Source organism: Pinus tabuliformis, chromosome 4_1 (assembly GCF_031772625.1).
Source record: "Pinus tabuliformis cultivar Carrire ecotype Pingquan chromosome 4_1, CPIR1, whole genome shotgun sequence".
NCBI lineage: Eukaryota > Viridiplantae > Streptophyta > Pinopsida > Pinales > Pinaceae > Pinus > Pinus tabuliformis.
Genome location: NC_142303.1, coordinates 836466423 through 836479053, shown reverse-complemented (window position 1 = coordinate 836479053; position 12631 = coordinate 836466423).

The following is a 12631-nucleotide window of genomic DNA, read 5'->3' as shown; positions in this document are numbered from 1 at the left end:
ATGGTGGGCTCCAGTATTGTAGCAATAATGCTACAACTCCTGGGGCTCCCTATCTCTAATTTTATCAACCCGGTAGTTCGTACAAACTTGGAAGCGACGGTGCTGTATGCACAAGTACTAGCTCTTGTCGCAGCTGTCACTTGGTCAGCTGGCACAAGTCCGCTAGGGCTCAAGCCAACTTCTATATGCTCTTCAGAAGAAGCTTTCTAAATGATGGAAGAAGGCTATCTTGAGGGGAATTGATCTACTTTGCAACAATGAACTGAAAGCCAACCAAAACATGAAACCCTAGTAAACCCTAATCTGACTAGTTTAACCTCTATGATGCAATGGTGAAAGTGCAAATGTCTAAAAAGGATGCCATTACCTCTAATGATGTGAAATGCATGAACTCAAACTACTTCTATGAAAAAGAACATTGTTTTTGTATTTTTGCTTAAGTGGATGGAGTGATTGTGATTTTGTTTCTTATTAGGGTTTGGCTGTGCAGAGGTGGTGCGAAGGAGAGAAAGCTTGGGAAAGGTCAGGATGGCTAGGAGAGGTCCCAGAGGGTCCCTAGCATTAGTCCACAGAGGTCTACAACATTCGGATGCTCGGAAACCAAGTTTGCAGGCTTCTACAGGATGTCTACAGGGGATCCTACAGGAAACTAAGGAATTCTACAGGAAGTCTGCTAACTTCTACAGGGTGTGCTGTAAGTGGAAGTTTTGGGTGATGGTGAAGTGATGGGATGGTTTGGGTGGATAGGTAAGGTGGAGATGGAGCTTGTGATGACTCAGGGGAAGAGGAATAAGATGGAGAGAGAGTGCGTGGAGTTGATTGGTGGATAGAAGGATGGCAGCAATGAAAGGTCAAAAAGATGAAGCTACGTGGCAATGGATGAGTTGGAAGGTAAATGAGCTAAACAGAGGTCGAGTAGGTGGCTTGAGGAGAGGTCAAGAAGAAGAAGAAGGAAGTGGAATGATATGGAGCAGTGTAAATAAAACAAATGACTTATGTCTTGCAGCAAAAACGAGAATTCATTAACCAGTGCTACCTGTGCTATTAAATCAATAAACAATGATGTAAATCATGAAGAAAAGTCGTGCATGGAATTGCAATGACGAAGTGTATCTCAAGAGCAAAAGTGCATGGAAGGATCCACGATTAAACCGACTGTGTTGCAGCTTGCATGAGAGTAGAAAAGACTACATTTTTTTGGGTGGTTGGTATAGACTGCACCCCAATCCCTAAACAGAGATGGCAGTGATCTCTAACAACCTTTTCTTGGAGCTCCTGTGTATTACAAACCTCCTATTTGAATCTAAGCAGCTGAAAGTAATTTAATCATAAACCAATCCTACTCAATCCTATTAACGAAATCAAATCAGCAAACTGTGTTCTTGAAATGCATATCAAAACAAGTAAACAAAATGCTGGAAAGAGAGGTGAATAACACTACAAGGAGAGGAGATCTATTGCTCTCAGGTTGGGTCCTAACCTGAGAACTATAGCTCCCTTAAAAGCTCAGAATTAGATCCAAATCTGCTTGCCTTTATTCATAATCAAAAGTCTGATATCATGCCAAAACTGGCTTACAAAAACAAACACCGAGCTATGCTCCAAAAATTACAATATCAGTCCAAAAGTTCAAAAAGCCCCTAACAAAGGCTACGACCTTCATATTTATACAAAATGAAGATCAAGCTGGCTTCCTCCATTCGTGGAGCTTGGCTGTCCAACTGAGAGTCAAACTGCTATAAAACTGCTGATCCTGTAGAACGTGTTGGCTGCCTTTAAGCTCGGTGGGGAGAGCTGTTAGAGCTCGGAGTGAAGGTGAAGATCACGAGGAGGGTCATCAAGACTGCGGACAACCTCCCTATGAACCCGCAATGTCACCTTTGCTGTCTCCTTGTCTCCTTTTGTGTGGTCTTTTGCTCTCTTTAATGCCAAGAACCTGAAATCATCATGTATTAGTCACATAGATATAATGCCTGCCCTTCTTCCTACAAACAACACGAATATACTAAGAAATGAATGCATAAGTGGTAAAATATGAATGGTTTAGCAAGGTAAGTAGGCCAATATGAGCCCAAATTGTACCAAAAATTGGGGCTCATCAGTACTATTGTGCCTTACCTTTCTCTAGCAACATGTTGAATGGTGTAGACCCTTTCGAGATACAAACTTCAAAGATGCAGCCCTGGATCCCAGTGCCCAACCTTAGAAGGCACATTCTGATAGCACAAAGGATTGTACGCACATCTCAAAAATCCTTCACCATCAACGATGAATACAAATCACCATTTTATTTCAGATATTAATGATTTCTCATCATCTGGTTGAAAAATAATATTTGTTTGTAAATTTCACAATGGATCTGGTGAGACTTGATCTCTCATGAAATTTGTAGATGTCGTATAATAAAAATAGTCAAGTATACAATTATACAATCCATGAGATTTGTCTAACTTATCTCTTTGCATTATGCATTCACCCTATCTGCAGCCTACAATGCCTGTTTACCCATATCATTGGTATCAAAATATCGAGCCAAAATCAATGAAATTTTGTGTGATTTTTGCAAGCTTTTGCAACCCTTTAGAGCTCCCCCTTCTCAACAATCTAGCACAAACCAGTATTTGGCTTTAGTTTTAAAGTGTAATGGCATCGGTTACAGGTGAAAAATGGTTAAGGTAAGGGATGGATGAAAAGATTTAGAAAAGGAAAGGGCATCTGAAATGATAAGGGAAAAAGCCAGTATCAAACTATCATTTGTTGAACCAAAAGGTACAACAAACATTGCTTCAAGAGCACAATTATATAAATATGAGCTTGCAATGTTAAACTGCCCCCCACAACCAACCAGCTGCTTGTAAAGGTATTGGATGCTCATTTCCTTCTTTTGTAAAACTAAATGACCATAAAGAAATGTAAAGGCCAACTCAGAAATCCAATCCATGACAATCTATCGTGTGTCTTCGTTACAGATATACGAAAATGCATAGAATCGACCATATTAGTTGTAGGAGAAGGATTTATATTGCTAAAAGATCTAGCAAATTGTTTTTTTGAAAGCTCTTTACACATTCTGTCCAACAATTGGGAGCGTTGAAAAAAACTGAAATATACACAAGCAGGTTGTAGTAATAGCATGCAAGGCTACGCATGAGGAAGATATGTAACAACAATGGAAGGTGAATTATCTGATATATAGACAAAGGTCGTAAGACGCCAAGGTTCAAAACCCAATACTTTTTGCAACGAACCCAAACAAATTTACTGAAACTTACTTGTAATCTTGGCCTCCAACGTTTCAGTCCAAAAGCTTAAATGCAATCCACAGAGCAAGAGAAACAAAAAGGGGCTTGGTTGAAAGACTAACGCCAAATAAATTTTATTAATGGCGTCAACATTATGATGATTTCATAAACAAACCCAAAAGGATAATCGTATCATCCAAAAGTAATAAAATATGCATAATATATCAAAGAGTGATAGGTAAGAAAACCCAAATCATTTTATCAATGCGCAGAAATAAAAGTAGAGGTATGGTGAGCTTTTTAGTTCAATTGCAAGTAATTTGAGCATAAGACTTCCAAAAGGCCTCAAAAACTCGCCAATTGGTGAAAATCACAGACACATGCATATATGCAGGTGAGTAAATATATGTCATTACAATCTAGTCAAACAAAGGAAGAACACAATTATTTACCTCCGTAAGCTTCAGAGAATAAGCAAGAGGGTGCTTACCTTTTCCAAATGCGGAGCTTAAAATATTTCACTTATATCCCCCACAATGCATACTTCTCCCTTAAGCCTCCCCTAACAAGGCCCAGATGTAATCCTCAGGCAAAGCAGTTACAACACAAAGGGAAGTGAACCCTGGTTTTTTTTTTTGTAGAGATCTTCTGTACGTGAGTATAATGAAATCGGTGGCAGAGTCCGAGTGGTTAAGGAGAAATACTTGAAGTCCATTGGTGGAGTAGACTAAACACACATCATAAAGAACTTGATGATCTGGATTGATGTCTCAAGGCCTTTGTTGTTCAAATGAAATCTCAAGCTCCTGGCAGCTACAAAACTTGTTTCTATTTCTTTTCATGGCAATAAAGATGGTATCATTTTCAATCTAAAAACAATTTGTTATATGTATATATATATTAGGAGTATAAGTCCTTATGAGGGTTACAAGCTCTTTATAGCGGAATTTGGGTTTAGTGGGTTTTGGGTCCAGATTTTGAACCAAAGCTCTGATACCACATGTAAGGCCCCCATCCTAGGGTCTTCTAATAGATCTATATTCTCTAGGAATTAAATGCAATAAGAGGCAATCATTTATTTTCTTACAAGACATTTAAAAAATGATAGTTTACCATTTAAATTCTAATCCCTACAACTTTAATAGTGAACATTTCATTTCAATAACTTACATGAGTAATCTATGCATAGAGGAATACCTGTATTGATGGCCCGATGGAGATGCCCTTGATCTGCTGAAACACTCTTCTTGACTACCGATTGGATTTACCTCCCAACCAACTAGGAATTAATTCCAAGCCCAGGAAGCCTCTACAGGTTCCCTAGCCCTCTGAGCCCAAGTCCAACCAGATGTAGTGTGTCCAAGATGAATAATTCAGACCAAGATAAACAATACTTCCTTCCTCCCCCAAACCATTTCTCCAAAATCACAACCAACAAAAAAAAATAGCAAGACCAAGCATCCCCCCCTTTTCTCCCTTCTTCCTTATCCTTTTATGTGCCTCCTCTCTTCTCCACCTCAACCACCTCTCATTAAATCATTAACTTCTCCCTCATCCTTACAGTTGACTTCTCTTCTTCCAAGTAAATCTAAGAGTACATTTGGGAATGTGATATGAATATAAAATTGGGTAATTAATGGGAGAGGACCATGTCTTCTCCCAAGTAAATGTGAGAGTACATTTGGGAATGTGAGATGAATATATATATATATATATATAGATATATATATAGATATAGATATAGATATAGATATATATATATATATATATATTGGTAATTAGTTGGAGAGGACCATGTCTTCTCCCAAGTAAATGTGAGAGTACATTTGGGAATGTGAGATGAATATATATATTGGTAATTATTTGGAGAGGACCATGTCTTCTCCCAAGTAAATGTGAGAGTACATTTGGGAATGTGAGATGAATATATAATTTGGAATAATGGAAGGAGACCATATCCTATCCAAGTTTCAGTTTGAGAAGACAAGTTGTGAAATTGAATAAATAGCAATAATGAATTTTATATCAGTAAATAAAATTTATAGTTTCACAAATGAAGGTAATCACTAATATTTCTCAATATTTTCAGGTAATGTAAACATTAATAAAATTTGCATGATAAGATTAAGTGGGACATTACATAAGGTGAAGCTGCAAGCAGAGCTAGACAACACACGGATCCAAATGTTGAACTGAAACTATGAGCAACTCCCTCCGCTCATCAGTAGCATTGAAGCTTCCTATGCACAATTGTTCAAGAGTTTAGATGTCATGGTGAGGACACACATGATCCCTTCAATTGGTTCCCTCACCCAAGCCATTGATGAGAGCCAAGTCCTGCTAGAGGTCGACAAGTACATGGAGTAATTGATGCGACAGGCCACCAGCGATGACTTGCAGTTGAGCATAGAAAACATGCAGAAGTACAATGGTGGTCCAACCACACTCATGAAATGGTTGCGCATCCTTCAAGATGAGTTGGAAAAACTCTCCAGGACCATATACCCAGATGCCATGGAGGAAAGAGTCCATTTCAAGAAAGACATCACCAAACAGTATGGGGACACCATAGCGTAGTACCAAGCTTGGTATCAGTTCGTCACTGAAGATCATCAATAGGATGTTGTCGGGTTGGTCTTTCTAGAAGATTATAAGTCATAGTGTTTGTCTTGTTAGGCTGAATCAAGCCTATTTTGTCTTGCATGGGTATATGTGGAAAATGTATATTATTTGTAAATATATTGTAAGTGAAATTCCAAGTGTCATTAGTGGAATGTGAACAGTCACTATGTAATGTAAGAGTTATTTGTAAAGGAGTTGTAGAGTCATGAGGGTAGTTAAAGAGTCAAAGCAAAATGTCAAGGGTCAACCCACCCTTTATTATAAATAGAACCTCATAACTCATAGAACGGGCTTTTGGGAGCCAATATTTTGGCTAGGCTTAGGCTTAGAGAAGGTTTGGTAGTATTGTGACAAGCCTTGGCTTCTCCATAGTGTAGAGCGAGTACACTTATTTGGAGGAGCAAGCAGTGTTGACTATAATGTTCCACTATTGGAGCTAGTGGCTGTCAATGGTGTATGTATGGATGAAACTTTCACTTAATAATAAAATAACTGAGCCAACACGTTTTCATGCATATGTTATTATTGTAGTTCGACTATTCTAGGTACTTTAGCAATGTATGTTGTTTAACTTATGCATTTGCTTATGAACTATTTTGTATGCAACTGTAATAATCTTGTTGAAGGCGTGTCATTGGATTAACCCATCACTTTGGTTTGTGGACTATTCTTCTTCGAGCCTGTGATGTCATTCCGTTCATGTGTTCCTTCCAGGCTGCGTACTATTACAGGCTTCTAAGGGACATACTTACTTTTCCCCTTCTTGTATTAGAACCTCCATGCATCTCACTTGACTCGCTACAAGGTCACACACTTGATTCCGAAAAAAGTCATCATACTTACCTCTGCACACTACTGTGGTCAAGGCACTACTTTACCACCCACTGTTGGGACTCCTACTCCAAACGGTCTGAGGTGTAGTTGGAACTTCTTACCGGGGAGATTCCACTGAATGTTGGTGGGTCCAACATCACCAATATTTCTAGTGCTAGAAGGAGGGCCAGATGACAAGCTAAGCCATCAAATTCTATTTTGAATCTCTACACATCATTCATGACTTACATCACAATCTCAATTTCGACATGTTTTTCTCATGCTCATGATTTCAAAGTGTCGGAGGATGTCATCGATGTCTTGTCACAAATTAAATATGATGGTGAAGGCATAATAGCCTTGTTAAGACCAATGTTTTTAAAACCGGAACCGGTGACCGGACCGGTCCACCTAATGAACCAGTTTACCGACTGGAACCGGTCTAACTGGGGCTGGTTTGGTCTAAACGAACCGGTTTTAAAAAAATAAATTAAATAATTATTTTTTAATGAAACAAAACTATTGTTAAGATGTAAAACAATGATTCCAAGCCAATAGAGACAAAATATGCAAAGTTTGCTCATTTATATACCATGCAAAGGTGAATATATCAAAATGGCACCGAGTGCAATACATATCATCGACAAAATAGCAAAATACATAAGAAATGAGGCTCTAAATGGCCTATAAAGTCCAAAAACAATGCTGAAAGCTATGAGGCCATTGGCCTACTACAAGTCTACAGTGTACACATGATTAATCATCAAGTCCATCACCACTACTAGACACAGGATCATCATCAGGAGCTACATAGACATCATCTGGTTCAGAGTCTGAGGATGCCTCAGCCTGATCTGCAACCTCAGTATCAATGCCACCAATGACAATAGAAGTGGACCTAATGGAAGCACGAGTTTGTCGACCTACACGACTAGTGCCTTCCATTGGTTCCTTGCCTTTCCTTGATGCCGCTACTGATCCTGGTTCTGATGCCGCCACATAATCTGCCTCATCCCCCGCTAAAGCCATGTCGATATCAAAATCAGCCTCAAACACAGGATCTTCAGTCTCCTCCACCCATTCTGATGTTGGATCAATGTCGTCCAACACAATGGGATCTAGATCAGGTGATTTGCTAATCATTTGGTTACTCCTCAGTCGAAGGTTGTATTGCACAAAAACAAGATCATTTAACCGTTTTTGTTCCAAACGGTTTCTCTTCTTCGTGTGTATGCGCTCAAAAACAGACCAATTGCGCTCACAACCTGAAGCACTGCAAGTTTGACTGAGGACTCTAATTGCAAACCTTTGCAATTGAGGACACTGGCCACCAAATGACTCCCACCAATGTGCTGCAAAGAAAAAGACAATAATTAGTAACTTAGTTTATAATTTGAATTGTAAAGAACGTAAACAATTTTAACTTGAAATGAAAAACAAAATGGAAATTGGAATTGCTTACCTGGTTGGTCCACATCTCTTGCCATCTTTGCCAAGTTTTTGCCAAAAGTACCACTTGCCATATTGAAAATAGTAAGCTGTCTATGTATTTCCAACTGGTCTACATGGTTAGGGACCATGCGCTCCAAGCAATCAATCAATCCAGCTCTGACCTCCCCATCATGCTGATCTCCTGGCCGATTTTTATAGTGATACCTTGGGTTCAAAAAATACCCGGCTGCATGTATAGGATGATGGAGTTGATTGTTCCATCTGTTATCAATGATCTCCCACATACAGCCATATTTAGCTAACCTGTCCTTGTAAGCTGCCCGTATCTGCTCCTTTGCCTGATCCATAGCTTCATAAATGTAGCCCATGGCCAATCTTTCCCCATCCACCAACCTTAGCACCTTAACAAGGGGCTCGGTAATTTTCACAAGCTCTACAGACCTTTTCCGAAAATAAGTGTCTAACACTTTCTTTTTGGTGTCTTTTCCATCTGGTCTATGAGCCCACCGAGATTCAGACCATTCTTCAGAGGAAAACATTTTCTGCAAGTTTTTATGTTGACCATTGAGACATTGCAACGTGAGGAAGTGAGTTGAAAATTTCGTAATTGCAGGCCTAACAAGCTCTTTGCCTCCAGTGTGTTTCCTCATTAGGTTCAATACCCATGAGTGGTTGTAAATGTATTTTGTAATGCACTTGGCATGCTCTACAGTGTTTTTTACCCACTCCACTTTGCCTATATCCTCAAGCATGAGGTCTATGCAATGTGCAGCACATGGAGTCCAAAATATGGTCTTATATTTGGCCTCAACCATCTTTCTAGCAAGAACATAGTTTGAGGCATTATCAGTGATGACCTGCACAACATGCTGCTCCCCAACTTCCTGAATAACATTATCCAAAAGCTCAAATAGAAGGATTGCATCCTTTACCTTATCAGATGCATCAACTGATTTCAAAAACATGGTTCCTTGAGGGCAAGAAACAAGGAAATTAATGATAGTGCGGTTCTTTCCATCGGACCATCCATCTGACATAATGGAACAACCTGTTTTGAGCCATGACTCTTTAAAATCAACCAAATACTCATCAATGGAAGATATCTCTTTTTTCAAAAGAGCTCCCCTCAAGTCATGCATACTAGGGCCTTTGAAGCCCTTTCTTGTAGCTATAACAGAGTCCCACATAGCTTGGTAATAAGGTGAGCGAGCAGCATTAAATGGGATATCTGAATCATACCACCATCTCGCAATGTATTGGTGAGAAGTTTCTTTGCATTGTCTTTTCCAATGTTGATCCAAAGTGGGTTGAGAACTTGGCTGGGAGGAAGTGGGATTAGATTTAGAAGAGGCAATGTTGGCAAAAGATGAGAAATAACTTTGGATGTTTGTTCTCTTTGTTCCTTTTGATGGTTGGCCAAGTCCAACAGAAGGATGAACATAGTGAAAGGGGTCATTGGTGGAAGGGATAGAAGTGGAGTCTTGAATCTCATAATCATCATACCCGCTCTCTTTCATGGCTTCTAATAATCCCCTCTTCCTTGCAATGTCATCTTGGATGGCCTTCTCCCTAGCCTTATCCTCATAAAATTTTTCAAGCTTGGAAATGTATTATGCCCTAATAGGACCTAACAGTGCATTTGGTGCATCACATGGCTTTACTTGGCCTCTTATCCCAGCCAAGTGTTGTTTCAACCTAAGAATACCCCCACCTCCAATAGATTTATGGCATAATTTGCATATCATTTTTCCATCAATTACATCACAATGAGCCCATGCACTGTCCTTTCCTTTTGGAGCCATGTTTGCTTGAAATAATAACAATTTGCAAAGAAATCTGCCATTTAAAAAAAAAATTGCAACTAAGCAAAATGGAAAACCAAAGATAAATGTAGGAAAACAAATGCACATGCAAGGCTCAAGCTACAAAATTTGATAGCATAGAGCTAGAGAGTTTATAGCATACATGATAGATCATAGAAGTGAGAAGTTTATAAGTATAACACATTAAAAAAAAATTCATGGACAACAGACTCAAATGAGGAATTATCAAGTGCAAATCCTTACCTGGAAATGAAAACTAGCTCCCTTAGCCTCCTCTTGAAGATGGAAACTCCACTGACAGCTACACACTATCTCCAAAATAGCTCCAACTCCAACTCCAAGATGACTACTTCAGCAAAAACTCCACACTCTCCAAGCTCACAAACAAACTCACAAACACTCACAAACACTCCAAATCAGTTGTGTGAGACAAATGAGAGTGAGAGGGGTCTCTTATAGCTTGGAGAGGGTGTTTTTGGAGGGAAAATACCTTTACCTCCCCCCCAAAACCCCTAAACCACAAACCACCAACGCCTTTTTCCAAGATTCGGTGGGCATGCCATAAACTGGCCGGTTTAGGACGGAACCGGCCGATTTGATACACCGGCTGGTTCCGTCCTAAACCGGCCGGTTTTCACCGGTTAGGGCCCAAAAATGGAGAAATGAAGGGTCTGACCGGGTTTTTTGGCCGGTTCGGACCGGCCAGCTAGCTAACCGGCCGGTTTGACCGGTTACCGGTTTTTCAAAACGGTTTTAAAAACATTGGTTAAGACACAACATTTCCTTTTTAGGCTTTTATGATAGGAATGAACTCCCCTTAGATGACATTATCTGTGGGCTGTTTTCTTACATGTTCGAAAGGCGCATTAAGCAATGGTGTTTCACATTTCTTGCAACCTCTATTTACTCTTTCAATCCCATGATTAGAGAGTTAGGTTGTGCTTTCTTTCATTTTTACATTAAATCACTCAATCACAAAATCTTGGAATTACACAAAGCACCTGATGAATTTGTTGCGCAATTTTGACAATTCTTTCGTAATATTTCTTTTCAATACCCAAAAGATGAAGTTAACTGGAAATTTCTGAGAGAAAGATTTCAGTGTATTTTTCACATATCTAACAATCCACATGAGTTAGAATCATTCAAACCCCTCCCATCATACCTCGGTGTTAGTCTTAGAGCTTCCAAATCTAAGACAGACAAGGTCGCTATCACGAGTGACTCTTCGTCCTCTTTTCATCAAACAACTCTAGCTCCGTAGGATGAGGTGGGAGAAGTTACGAACCAAATTGTTGAACCATCACTTCTTCCCACCCCACCTACTCTAGAATTCTACCTAGATTTGGGCTGCAAGCCTGATGGTTTTCATGTGATATCATTTTCTCAACCTCTGTCCTCTAGTTCCTTTGATCCTCTGGATTTTGATGTGATGTGTTCATACATTCCAGATTCCACGTGTGATGTTCACGAGGATTAAGTTGTTGATGGAGTTGGCTTTGAGTAACCAACCTGTGCTATAATCTTTGATGAGTATGTGTGGGAATCTGAAGAAGAAGTCATGGTGAAGGATGTCCTCCTATCCGCACCTCATCCTCTCCATCCTGACATCTTCTGTGATTCTGCCATTTTTGAATTTTCTTTTGAAAATTCATCCCCAGATGTCTCTACTTCCGATTATTCACATAACACACAAGATGTCAATATGTCATTTGAACACAGAGAGGACAATTCTTTCTTTTCAAATTCACTTGATCTCTCATCTTTCATTTTTGGAAATTCAGAGGGTGAAAGGTTTTATTTCTCATCAACCCCTATGTATGATTCATCAGATCATGAGGATTCCATTGTACATATCAAATTCTCTGATCGTGGCCATCATGATATTTTTAGTCATTTATTGGATCATGATTATGATTTACTCACCCTTGATATTTCTAAGTCACCAATATTTGATGATCTATCTTTTGATGAAGTGGAAACCCCTTAGGCTATCGAGGCACTTCAGCCAAAGCTGATGGTTATATCAAGTTCTCATAGTCTTGATTTCAGTTCCACTTCCGATCAGAAATATATTGAATCTTTCGAGGCTCCTCATCATTGTCTCGTGCACATTGAAAATCAATCTCGTTTACAGAATTCAAATCCTCCACGAGAATCACACGATCCTATCACTCATGCATTGGAGGAGTCATACATAGAAAACACTATTGCGAAATAAAATTTTTCTTCTTTCTGCATGTTTTCTCATTGTCAAGGTTGAAAGTATGTACATGGTTGTCATTTGCACGCAACATGATACAACACCATGATGCATTTGCATAGTGCCTTTCATGTGCTTTTAATATTTTCTTTTCTGTGGACACATTCAAACTTCGAACGTGTTGGTTTTCATTCCCTTATATTTGTTGTTTGCTGGTTTGCTTGAATATCTTTCTTGTTAATCATGCCATCGTTTACATGGGCCAACCAATGCACCGGTGGCTACATTGGAAATATCACGTCACGTGAGTAGGCCCATGCATTGTTTAGCTTAGAAGTAGGAGTAGTGTTTTCTTTCGTCTTTGCTTTTGATTATTTTGTTTTGCTTTCGTCTTACTTATTTCCTTTGCTTGTTTGTTTGTTTGTTTATGCACCCATAGGATTAGCTTCCCTTTGGCTTCTTAAGACAAGTAGGGT